The following is a 13,055-nucleotide window of genomic DNA, read 5'->3' as shown; positions in this document are numbered from 1 at the left end:
GATTTATGATATTGGGTTCATATGCGGCTTATTTCGAACTCTGTCTCTAGACTCTTTCATGACTCTTATAGGCGGCTTTAGGATGATTTCTCCTCGACATTGTAGTTTTTAAAAGAAAATTGTTTGAATATATATTAGAACATATGTACATATATAGAAATGATTAAATTTTCAACTATTTTTCTCGACAATCCGTTCTTAGTAAAGTCTTACCTCATACACCAATAAGAAGATGTTCGATACAAATTGCGAAATTGTAATGTTTTGTTAACCCAACAAAGTGCTGTCGCACAATATGGCTTATTTATGTGTATAAGTTAAAAAGATTTTTTTATGAAACTCATATGTCCTACAAAGAAGTATGTGGTGATGGAAGTGATAAAATACAAAATTACATAGACTGATGTGGAAAAATGTAAATGCAGATAAGGTCTTTAAAATAAGTAAGAAGAAAATGTCAAAATAGCAAAGCTTTATAAACCAAAATGAAAAGTTAGGTTAAGTTATTACTGCCGAGTGGGGTAATAGAAGTAAAAAAATGTTATTAAATAAACAAAAATTTAACTACAAAATTGGTAATAATGGTTGTTCGGTGAAAAACTCTTATTTCTAGGATTTCATTTCTGGCTTAACAGATGGTGATAGTTTATTCAATGAATTTTCATATAATAATGCAATCGGCCGCCGTAGCCGAATGGGTTTGTGCGTGAGTCCTTTTGAAAATTCGGAGTACGCAGTTTCGAATCTCTGTGAACTACCTAAATGAAGAAGAATGAACACCTAGTAGCGGTCGCTCCTCGACAGGCAATGGCAAAACTCCGAGTGTATTTCTGCCATGAAAAAGCTCCTCATAAAAAAATAAATGCCGTTTCGAGTCGGTTCAAAACTGTAGGTCCTAGGGCGGCCACCGTAGCCGAATGGATTTGTGGGTGACTACCATTCGGAATTCACAGAGAGAACGTAAGTTCGAATCTCGGTGAAACACCAAAATTAAGAAAAAACATTTTTCTAATAGCGGTCGCCCCTCGGCAGGCAATGTCAAATCTCCGAGTGTATTTCTGCCATGAAAAAGCTTTTGAAACTGTAGGCCCCTCCATTTGTGGAACAAGACGCACACCACAAATAGGAGGAGGAGCTCGGCCAAACACCCAAAAAGGGTGTACGCGCGAATTATAGGTATATATATATATATATATTCTTTACCTTAATATTACTGCTTGTGCCTGAATTTGTAAATGCACTCGTAAATAGAAAACAGTTTTATTTGCAATAAAAAAACTAAATTTTTTAGCCACCATATGCCACTGATAAACAAAAAACTAGCTATAAGCGGCAACACTGGTATATAGAGAAGGCATTGAGAGCGTGGATGAGAGCGAGTTTAGCAAATGAAAGCGTTATCAGTCAGTTGCTCATAGTGCGCGTGCTATTATTTAGCTTGTTAGTGTTTTTGATGGAGATACTGATAAGATATGTAAACAAAACAATAAATGAATATCATAGCAAGGGCTATGAAGATGATTTTAAAAATATATTTAAGCTGTAGTTTTTAATCAAAGCCTCAGTGACCTTATATTGCACATTTTTGTTGTAAATAGTCTCAGGGTTTGAAAGGCATTTTTATAATTTAAAGTTAGATTTTTTATTTTATGTACCTTTAATGTCAGTTGTATTTCTTGAATTGCCTAAAAAAATCTTTTTTCCGCCTCTTCTGCACTTGAACATTTATTTGGAACGTAAACTGAAAGGTTAACTCCTATAATACTCAGAATTCGAGATGTTTAAATATGCCCACTTAGTTCTTAAAAATGTAAGACCTGGCAAGGGAACATTGAGAAAAAATACAATAAAGTACAACCCTATAACTAACAGCGCAGTGTAACCGCAAAAAGGAAACAAAAAACAATACAAGAATTTGGTATAAAGATTCCGAAAGAGGAATAGTTATAGAGTAGTGAACCAAGTAAACCAAGTAAAAAATAATTTAATCTGTTCGCGACGTTCATAGAGCAGCACTGGCGACATCATTTTTTTTTTGAAATGAGGAAGGAGCTGCCGTTACGATGAATGGCGAGCGCTTTTTTCAAAAATTAATCAGCTAAACATGGACGACATTTGTTTGGTTCCAACAAGAAGGAGTAACTTGCCCTACAGCGCGTTTAACAATTGAGTTATTACAATATTCAAGCCACCCTTGAATCCATACGGCCAGATTTATTGGAAAAAGGTAATCAAAAGTTGGGCTGATCGAATGGACCATGCAACTCGTAATCGCGGCAGATATATGCCGCGTATCATATTAAAAAATACATGCTAGATTATAATAAAAAAAAGTTCATTCCAACAATATTTCTGTTTGCATTATCATTTGAAGCTCTCCAGCTCTTAGAAAAACACCTAACACATTAGTTATTCTGTTTTGCAAGCACTTATTAATTGTGTAACTAAATAACTTAATAATTAATTTCGTTTTATTTTTTATATTATTTTCGATCACTATACCACTATACTTGCTATTAAAACTTGAGAGTTTCCTGTGATAATGCAAATTTTTAGTAAGTTTGAAATTGTTTATTTTATACTCGTAATATATTATATTTTTCCAGTTTTTGAAAATAAGGGTTAAACTCACATTTGGGAAAAATATTGGGCTTAAATGTTCCACAAAAACGAGCGCCATTAAATTTTATTATAAACTGTTAAAGACAATATTAATGGTAAATGTAGTTTTAAACGAATTTTTCAAAATAATTTACATAAACTTGAGAAAAATTAAGAAAATTTCGAAACATTGTTAAGAAAAAAATGTGATCTTTATGAACATAGCGGCATATGATCCAAAATTCTACAGCTCCTCCGCTTTCACAACTATTATACCGCATTCCTATTTCTTCTCAGTGCAATTAATATCTAAGACTTAATTGTTTCTTTCATACTCCATCAGTTCCATAAGCTGATTGTTTGTTTTCGTAATACTTTAACAAACGGGAATATCATATTTGACTAGTCTATAGAGTGATTTTGAATGAGTATTCAAAGTATGGGTCCATGTAGTGGTCTAAGATAGAATGTGGCCACCTTTGGGTAAGTTTACAAAGACTAATGGAGAAATTTACATTCCTTAGAAAACTTAAGCCCTTTTTTGCGCCATATGCTTATTGTTTTCGAATTGGTATTTGAGACAGGCCTACAAGATTCAGGCTAAAAGTTCTTCAGATAACTCCGAAATTCACCAGACACCTAAAAAAATATTTACCGACTGGCCCAGCTTTTAGTGTAACTGTCCACTGGGATGAACTCAAGGATCTATCTCCATTCATGAACCTAGTCTAACTTTCTTTGTGGTAGACGCTGAGAAATTGTCGACGCTATTACGGAACAATCTTAACAATCAATGGATGCACGCATACCTTTATCCGTAAAAGTGAGTTCTACCACAGCCCGCCCTACATTACCAGGAGCTATACAACGTAAATTTAAAAACTTCAAGCAAATTTCTGTTAAATGGATTACTACATTTCAGTTTGGATTATAGTTGTTTTCGAGTTACTGAGATTTCATATTACACCAGTACCAATTGGTTTTTATATTTATTCTAGGGTTTTATTATCAAACTTCTATTATAAATAAGTTTAGGCCCTATCGTAATTAGCTAGGACTTAGAAAATTTCCTCGAATGGTATATTTTTTTTTGGCACGAAAGTCAAAAAGCGTAGCATGCGATGTCGCTCTGATGGGACAGCAAACGAGATCTGTTGGTTCCCTAAATACCCTAATTACTAGTAATAAACCAGACATCGCCTTCTCACATATCACACAATTTTTATTAAGCAAATTTTCTTATTAAATTAAAAGGAATTTCGTAATTTTTTTTTATATTGTTTTTATAGAATACACAACATTCAACAGCATTATACGAACCCAACTTTTTCTTCTGATCATTCGCTTGGCTTGCACTGAGTTTGTAATTTTAAGCTCCGGTCGCATTCTTTATAAGCCATCCCCAATCCGAAGCTTGTGCCAAACAACGGTGGCCATAAACGGCGAAAAATTAAAACAGAGCACAATAATCCAATGCCAAAACCCATGCCACCTTTAATAAAAGCGTCCTTCATACAACCATCAATGAAATTATCAAGCTTTTCCTCTTGCAAAGGACTTGCTGGACCATCTTCGAAAATAGTGCACGCCTTCTGAGGTTTTATGACGTTGCTAGATTCCTGGTAGCTTGTGATGTTTTCCATTTTGAACTTATACAATTTTTTTGAAATTATATTTAAATTTGTCATATTTTTAAAAGGCTCAGTGATTGTAATATTTTTAACAAAATAATATTCTTCACCCTTTGCCTTGTGCGATTGATCGTTAAAAAATAATTGTGGATTCTGACTAAAACATCATGCGATGTCTTATTTGAATAACGAATACTGACGATGTAACAGCGTTAACATTCCATTCGATATGGCAGCTGAAAGGCCAAAGGCATTTGCATGGGAGGGATTAAGGCTCTCATTTAGAAAATACTCACTAAGAAAAGCTAAGTGAAAAATGATTTTTTCTTTTACTCTGGCCGAAAAATGTACAATCAATGATTTTTAATGGGCCCACATTGTGACTTGAGAGCAGACTTTGTTTCCGAAAAAAAAATTTTTTTGTTTTTTTTTTTCATAAAATGTTAATATAAGCCTTTAAGAATACCTATGTCAAAAATTTTAGGACGTAAATTTAACTATTTTTTATATTATACATTGTCATTCGTGACGACTCTATTCTTTGCGTTCGTGCGCTAGGAGAGGAATTTTCATGTATTCAAATTTTAGACGACGCGTTTTTCTCAAAATTATATTTTTTGAATTGGCGAACTAGAAAAGTTATTGACCGATCTCCCAGAAATTTTGCACACATATTTTTTATGATATAATATAATTTTATAAATTAATAAAAATAATTTTTTCTAAGCAAAAATAGTAGGAAAATTCGCCCCAAAATTTTTTTTAAGCATTTTATTCCGCGAATTTTTTTAAAACTATAAACTACTAAAAAGCCAATTATGAGGAAAAAATTTGGTATCTTTGAGAATATCTTTATAGGGACTCGTTTTGACTGGTGAAATTCATGCAAATTAGTAGAATGTTCATTAAGAATGTAAGCAATTTCCATGTACGCTGAGCCTTGCAGCAACTTCGCACTAGAGCTCTAGACTCGATCTCTCCTGCGACCCAGGCCATAGAGGCATTAAGGGGAAACTGTATGATAGATGAAATTGCGAGGCAAAGTATGGCCAAACAGACTTTTTTTCCATTTAACTGAGGTGTTGCTGCAAAATCTAACACCAATGACACGTTTTCGAGAGATACCCCACAGTTAATTAAATATATTGTATAACCAAAGATTGTCTTTCTCTATTAAATTGATATGCTTCCATATCTACCTTTTCCACAAACATATTGGGAGGTGGTCTGTCTTCATCTATTTGATGTGTTTCCTCATCATACCTTATCGCAGTCTTAGTATGGCGGATATTTTCCGTCCCACTCATCCACCATGGACATTTGCTCAGTATTTGTGCAATGAGTTTCCAGTCGAATTGCTGGGGTCATAGTGCCAGCAGCCTTTGTTGTAATTTTTTTCATGCAGTGAATTGTTGGTAGCCGATGTGGTTTCCCTGTTTATGTTCTCATTGATTCCTTTCCATTCTTTGCTGCCCAAGATTTCGCGAGTTTAACCAATTGCCCAACTGGTATGAGCTCGAATATATGGGAACCGCGCAAGAAGTGTAGTTGCTTCGAGTTCACATTTATTGATATGGAAATTATAAATAAAAAACAAAAAAAAACAAATAATACTTCTTTAGTTCTTTACCGACTGACAAAGTATCAAATGTCATAGTGCTAAATAGAATGCAAACTTCAAGGAATATGCCATCATACATAAAAGAAGGAAAGTCCCTTATTTTGGACATAAAGGGTCTTTCCAAAGCAACGCCTAGATGTCAGTAGTTTGTAATTAATAGACGGTACCTTTTTGTCAAGTAGACAGATGTACAATTTTACACTAAAATTACGGTCCGCGGATAACATATGGCAAAAATAATTTTTTTGTTTTTTGGTAGGACTGTTATAAGCTTACGTGGCAAATTTCAGCGTGAAATGTCACGTAGTTTGTTTTCTGTGCTACTGTAAACAAGTCACGCTCGAGTGTGTTCTGCGAATTCTCTTTTATGACTTCAATTGTCTCAAAATGTTTTCCACGGAGCGGCAACTTGAGCGTGGGAAACAGGAAAAAGTCAAATGGAGCCATATCAGGCGAATACGGTGCTTGAGGAACGATATTAACATTATTTTTGTTCATATAATCGCTAACAAGACGTGATGTGTGAGCTGGTGTATTATCGTGATGCAAGAACCATGACTTGTTGTCCCACAATTCCTTCCTTTTAAGACGAATGTTCGCGCGCAAACGCTTTAAAGCGTCTAAATGATATTCAGCGTTAACCGATTTTGCGATTTGTGCGATTTTCAAGCACAATTTCCTTTACTTTTCCGATGTTTTCGTCGTTTACTGATGTTGCTGGACGACGTTCATGAGGCACGTTTTCAACCGATGTACGGCCCTCTTTGAACGATTTGTACCACTGGAAAACACGTGCACGCGATAGAGCAGAGTCCCCATAGGTTGTCTGCAACATTTTTAAGGCATCTGAAGCCGAAAGTTTGTTGGAATAACAAAATTTCAAACAAATTCTTTGTTCAACTTGAATTTCCATCGTTAAATTCGAAAAACACACTCGAGCTTGACTTGTTTACAGTAGCACAGAAAACAAACTATGTGACATATCACGCTGAAATTTGCCATGTAAGCTTATAACAGTCCTACCAAAAAACAAAAAATTTATTTCTGCCATATGTCATCCGCGGACCGTTTTATTGATAACGTCTCGTTCATATTTGAGCAGAAGGTATATAAATGGGAGCAACGGTATGCCGAAGTTAAAAACGACTTCGATCGACGTCGTTGGGTAAAGCTGAAGCAGTTTTATGGAAAAGTGGTGCTTATTTTTTCAAAGACACGATTCGAGGATGTTGACGTGGAGAATATCTCAAATTTCGTAGCACATTAAAAAAGGACTTGCATAAGCTAATGGAAATTCAGAACAAAATTGGACAAACATGAACGAATAGTTGCATGCATCGGTCCTGGTGCTGATAATAGACAACTTCAACGACCTGTTAAACATCCAGTTAAAATTCATGTTTGGGGCTGCTTCTCCGAAAAAGGATTTGGCCGTTTATTTGTATTTACCGCCAATTTGAATGCAGTTTTGGTGAGCAAAATTTACGAAAAAGGAAACTAATCATTGCCATTAGCTGCGAAAATATTAGGAAGAACTAGCCAGTCTTGGATTTTACAAGAGGACCACGATCCCAAGTAACGAAACCGAAGGTGTATATAGATTGGAAAAAAAAACAAAATGGCATTGATATGTTGGATGGGCCTTCACAGTCAACTGATGCCAACCCTATTGAATGTTTGGGCAAAAGTTAAGCTAGAACTCAAAGGAAAACAAATGTGGACGGTCAAAAAGTTATCCAGGCAAATTCGGCTGATTTGGAACGCAGCTTCTGCAGAAATTAACACAAAGTATGACTCGAAGATGTGCAGCCATTATAACTAATCATGGGGACTATATAATATAATTTATTGATACGAGTATATATTATTGCGTATTATAAATATTGAAAGCCCATACAATGCAGTTTGTTTGAGTCGAATTGGTCAAATAGTTTCCATGTGCAGGCGGTCACGCTTCCATTAGACAGACTGTACGTACTATATATGAAAATAAAGAAAAAATTAAAATACTTATTTTGTTTAGAGGTATTGCGAATCCATTAGCATATGCATAGAAAGAAATATTTTAATTATACATACGTATGTATGTGCTTTCATGCGTATACAATTGCATATGTGTGTATGTATGTACAATAACATACATACATATATTAGAGTCATATTGATTGTATAAAGTTGTCTGAGGATTTTGTTCACTCTTCTGCTTACGTCAGTAAGTAAACAGATTTGGTTACAACTTTTATACAATTTTTTTTTAGTTTCATACCATATGCAGTTATGTTCAAGCCGTTGAAAATGAGAATATACGCTTATGTGTCCCAAGTATAATGGTATGTATATGTATGTTATCCAGACAAAGGCTGTGCGTTCAAAGCTTTCAAATAAAATTTAAAAAGTAAAACACAAATGTCGTCACAACTGCTGTCATACTGAAGTACTCAAATGTACAAAAGTTTGTAACCATGTACATATTTATGTATGCAAATATCATTGCAAGTGCAGCATTGCGGCGCTTGTGACAGCAGTCAAGCTCGAAATCTCCGTCAGCAGCAGCAGCCAGGGCAGAAGAAGCAACAACAGACAGTAGCCCGGACGACAGGCTTTCATTCAGTTATTCGCCCATTCATTGGTGGGCAATCACTGCAACAAATAAAGTCACTCGCTTCCCGATTACATGATACATTTATATACATATTTACATACATATGTATCATACATGCTTGTGTGTTCCTACAATACACTTGTCACAGCGAGCGCAGCTCTCTTACCGAGTTAACAGCACGTCAGCGTTGGTGTCATTCTCATTCGAGGTAATCATAACTGCCTGATGCGATATTCCTTCATTTGTTTGTTAGTGTATATGTGAGTACCCTTTCGTTGAGTGTCTAACGTGACAGTTCCTGGTGCAGTTGTCGTTGACATTTCGAGGATTGGTAAGTGGGCAACTACCGAGTACTTGTACTACGCATATGAGAGTTGCATACATATGCATATATTACACTTAGCTATGTATGTATGTGTGTGTGTAGCTGGAGTGAATGCACATTAAAATGAAATGGTTTGAAAAAGCTATTACCATAAAGGCTCATAAAGATTTGCATCGGTTCGCAGGATATACGGAAGTATGTATTTTTATCACTTTATAACACAAGGAAGTGCACAGAGAGAGATTTTTCAAACTTTTATCGTCGGTAATTTTTTATTGAGATAGTAAATTTTTGTAAAGTTTAATTTTCATAGTTTTTCGCAATTGCACTTTAGCAGGTTTAGTGTCATGTGCACTATGCTATTTTTATGTTTATTAATGGGTTATGTCTAGTTGTAACGTTACAATTTTTTTTATTTCTTAAAGCTTCGCACGCTATTAGTTTGTTTAAAAGTTGTAAAGTTGATTGGATAAAAATCGAATGAGATTTGTGATTTAAAGAGAGGATGTAACGATATGGAAGCTAAGTTATATGGTTCCCATGCGAGGGACCACTTGAAGAGGTACACAAAATCTCGTACTTTGTAATACCATTGTGAGTGTAAAAGAGAAAAATACGGGAAAGAAAGGATGGGGTGCAGCGAGTTATGTTTGGGGATTAGGAAGAATACCGAATGCTGGCTCCTTACGGTCCGGTTAATTGCTTCATACTACTGATGAAACTCGTTGTGATATCTAAACTTGATATATCCGCAGGTGCAGAAAGTGAGAGCCAAGGTATGTGAATCTCACCACGTCGAGAGCTGAGGAGAAACTGCTGAGATGGTCCCACATTTGCTGCAGAATGAACTCGAGGCAATACATAGGTTCACCGCGGGGATATCTAACGGTCAATGTCCCGAAAGTACATCTACGAAACTCAAGGTTACAACATATTTGCTTGTTTCTTAAAATATCACTTTTAATCTCAGTGAAGTTGTATACTCAAAAATTAATAAATGCATCCTGAATCGATCAATGAATGCGTATTAATATAGACTTCCTATAAAATCGACAGAGGAATTGAATGCATCAGTTGTAAACCTGACTGACTCCATTATATCCTCATAGCATGAAAGTAGTCCGCTCAAGATAAAAACCTCAACAAAGAGAGTTCTTTGGTGGAATAAAGAACTTGCAAATTTGCGTCAACTAGCAAGATCAAAACTCAACGATGCCAAGAAATATCAAACGAATATAGGAAAGCTCTAACATTGTACAACAAGAAACGGAGGAAATCAAAAATCACTGACCAAAGGACTGAATAGTGGGAGAAACTGAATAGTGGGTCCTAGATCACACAAATCCCCAACACTAAGTACAGATACCACGATTTTCCATGCGGAGCTGTTCTCCATAATGGAAACAATGGAAACCATATCCAAAAGAGGGTTCGCGAAAATAAAAATTAAATTACTTTCACACAGCCAATCGGTTCTCAAAGTCTTGAATAGCTTCCCATTCAAGTCAAAAGTCCTAATAGAGTGTAACAATGCACTCAACAAACTGGCCATTAATAATAGAGTCTCATTGATTTGGGTACCAGGACATGACGGACACGAAGAAAACGAGAAGGCAAACTTTTATGCCAAAAAAGGAGCGGAAGGGCTATTTATTGGACCAATTCCATATGTTGGCTTTAATAAAAATAATTTAAAACAGGAAACCAAAAAATGGATCCAAACTAACACACTGGAACGGCACAAGCGGCCTTAATTACTCCAAAAAATTTGTGAACTTCAATGCCAATAGAACAAAATCTGCTCTAACCCTAGATAAAAAGGGCCTCAGATTACTTTGTGGAGCACTTACAAGTCACTTCGCCTGTAGTAAACACGATAACACAATAGGGTTATCTAGTACAAGATCATGCAGGTTCTGCTGTGATGAAGAGGAGTCTGTAGAACATTTAATCACCAACTGTGAGGCATTAGGCCACAGGAGACACAGATTCCTGGACTCGTACTTACCAGAGAAGGAAGACCTACAATTGCACCCTCCTAAGGAGTTGGTTCGATTCCTTGGTATACTAAATAATTATCATTAAGTAATTAAGGGCGCCCAATAGATCAATCTGGTCGCAGTGCATAAAGGCCTTATTAACCTAACCCATACAACCATTACCATTACCATTAATATAGACGACCGAAAATTGTTCATTTTTGCATTCAAGCGAAAAGAAACTTCCTCAAAAGAATGATGGGAGTTCAGATTTTTTTATCATAAGTTATTTGAAGAACCATTGGTAGGATGGCTGTGTTTGAAAAATTGTCAGTATTATATGATAGCAACCACACTAAAAAATCTCCTCTTGTTGTGCTGCGAAGCAATTCTTGATTTTGAAAACTGGTATGGCTTTGCTTAACTACGGGCATATGGATAGTTGAAATGTGCATTTCAGTTTGCTGTTCATACTTCCAAACAATTCAAACAGTTCAGTTTTTACCCTGGATCAGTAAACTTCGGTCTAATAGACTACGCATGCCTACAGTTTCGGGAGTTCCACATATTCCCGCCACATCCCTCATTAACAGAACTTTCATAAATAGTTAAATAGAAATTATACAATACTTCCCTTAATTTACACTCATTTATTTTGAATAAAAATATTTGTGCTCTTAATTTGTAGTCTGTGAGACGAATGATTAGTGTCAGAGTTACACTGATTTAAGTTTAGTTATCTAAGGTAACTATTCGTAACGCTTTGAAGATGCTGTCACTTTAACTGCTTATTTAAGCTATGTAACTTTTCCCTTGCCATCCACGAGCTGCGTTTTTCTGCGTACTGCTATTGCTTTGCTGCCGCACAGCATATGGATAGTCTAGCCTGCTTTGCAGAACGATGTCATCAAAAAGTTAAAATAAAGGGCCGATGTTGAAATTTTAAGGGCCGATGTTGAATGTGAATCACACCTAAACGTCAAGTTCTTTTCTACATTTCATTTGATATTTTTCAATTTCAGACTAACTCAATTTGAACTGTGGAAAGATATACAATCGAGCAATGCGTTAAAGTTATTCAGGCTTATTATGAAAACGGGCGTTCAAATCAAAATGCGTATCGCGCTCTTCATCTTCAGTGATGAGGCACATTTTCACCTCAGTGGATTCGTCAATAAGCAGAATTGCCGCATTTGGGCGAATGATAATCCAAAAGTGATTGCCAAAAAATTAATGCACCCACAAAGAGTGACTGTTTGGTGCGGTTTATGGACCGGCGGCATCATTGGGCTATATTTTTTCCAAAATGAGGCCGGTCAGGCAGTTACTGTGAATAGTGTTCACTATCGTGAGATGATAACGAACTTTTTATGGCCCGAATTGGAAGATATGGATGTGAACGATATGTGGTTTCAACAGGACGGCACCACTTGTCACACAGCCAACGAAACAATGGCTCTTTTGTAAATATCTGCGCTAAATATGTATGTATAATATTCAAGCAGATAAAATACAATTTCAGGACCATTTTTCCGCAGAACATTTTAACCTATTATTGTCTGTCATAGTGTGTCTTTTTGACTCTTCATTTAACAATTATCTAAAGTGTTATGTTAAAAGAAGTTAGAGGGCTGAGAGGTTCGACGAATATATGCCTTGAAATAATCCATTATGGGTCTTCTCTCATGAAAACTTCGTGCGATTAAGAAAAATTCCTAAAAACTTAAAAAGGCAATATTTGCTTCAAGATGTTATCTTTTCTATTTTTTATATCACCATTCTGCAAATGAGTTTCTCACTTCATAAAAAAGGTGACGCACAGAGTAATTGGCACGTGCATCGAGCTTTAGCCCAACTGACCCACAGTTTTATGCCGCCTCCGAATGTCAGGTGGTTTTTGTGACGAGATTTTTCATGACAGAAATACGAGTACACTGGGAGGCTTTCCCCTATCTGCCGCTGCTATTAGAAAAACAAATTTTCTATCATTTGCTGTTCTATGCCCACAGTGGGTTACTAATTCAAGCTCTACCGAAAGCACAAACCCATTCGGCGGCTTTAATCTCTACTTAGTAAAACTACATTTGTGGCCGCCTCGACACGAGGTGATATGCTTTCTTTATATCTTTTAGCGATTGCTTTAAGTTTTGTGGAAGCCCGCCTTATTTTGGATCTTATGAATGAAAAAATAGTAAAGTGGTATACTTCGGAACTTTGGCTTTCATATTAGCTCACACATATTTTAAGGGATTTCAGTCCGGTGAGCTTTCAACCAACTCCAGATGCTTGCTAAAAG

General features: G+C 35.9%; 1 protein-coding gene across 2 annotated transcripts in view; it reads right to left on the bottom strand.

Moving 5' to 3' along the window:
• LOC128867749 (guanine nucleotide exchange factor DBS-like) overlaps positions 1 to 13,055 on the bottom strand; it is a 117,499-nt gene that overhangs the window by 78,041 nt on the left and 26,403 nt on the right. The gene's annotated exons all lie outside the window — the stretch shown is intronic.

Source organism: Anastrepha ludens, chromosome 6, assembly GCF_028408465.1.
Source record: "Anastrepha ludens isolate Willacy chromosome 6, idAnaLude1.1, whole genome shotgun sequence".
Taxonomy (NCBI): domain Eukaryota; kingdom Metazoa; phylum Arthropoda; class Insecta; order Diptera; family Tephritidae; genus Anastrepha; species Anastrepha ludens.
The sequence above is the reverse complement of the archived record's forward strand: the minus strand, read 5'-3'. Positions and strand labels throughout refer to the sequence as shown.